Here is a 629-nt window from a genome sequence, read left to right on the forward strand (position 1 = left end):
TTTATTAATTGTAAATTTATATCATTATTATTTACTTCATAAGGAATATATGATGTGGTCCAAGTTGGAAAATAGTTAAAAGGACATACAATAACAAATAATAGGCCTGAATATTGCATAAATAATAGAACAATTTAAAATGACAGTAAAGAAATATTGTTGAAAGTAAATGTAGCGTTTCATTATACTTTAAATGTCTTGCAAACAGGGAGGAAATCGTTATTTAGTCCTTGCAATTATTGCATTGATAAGGGCTTGGTTTTGGTGAGGAAAACGTCAGCCCCAGATATTGCATTTCCTTCCGTTCTGTGATAAGTTGCGTCGTTGATAAAGTTGTAGATAACATCCGAAATCAATCTCATTAAGTTAATATGTTATCTGAACTTTATATTGAACTGATTATATCAATGTTAGTTTAATTTAAGGCACAAAAATTATTATTATGATTATTAAGATTATGTCAATAATGACCCCCATGTGTGCCCCAGCACATTATAAAATTCAAAGAACGCCCACTACAACAAAATTACAACCCAAAAACTCCTTAAAGTGTAGGCCACTACAGAAGAAGGAAACAGTGCGGAATTAAAATATATATTGGTATATATATACATGCTAAAAACAATAAA

The 629-nt window shown here is 29.6% G+C and overlaps 1 protein-coding gene across 1 annotated transcript in view; it reads right to left on the reverse strand.

The window, feature by feature from the left end:
• Window positions 1–629, reverse strand: part of LOC106684416 (uncharacterized) — a 30,901-nt gene that overhangs the window by 29,245 nt on the left and 1,027 nt on the right. The gene's annotated exons all lie outside the window — the stretch shown is intronic.

This window comes from Halyomorpha halys, unplaced genomic scaffold (genome assembly GCF_000696795.3).
Source record: "Halyomorpha halys isolate HHAL.00 unplaced genomic scaffold, Hhal_1.1 Scaffold578.1, whole genome shotgun sequence".
Classification (NCBI taxonomy): Eukaryota; Metazoa; Arthropoda; class Insecta; order Hemiptera; family Pentatomidae; genus Halyomorpha; species Halyomorpha halys.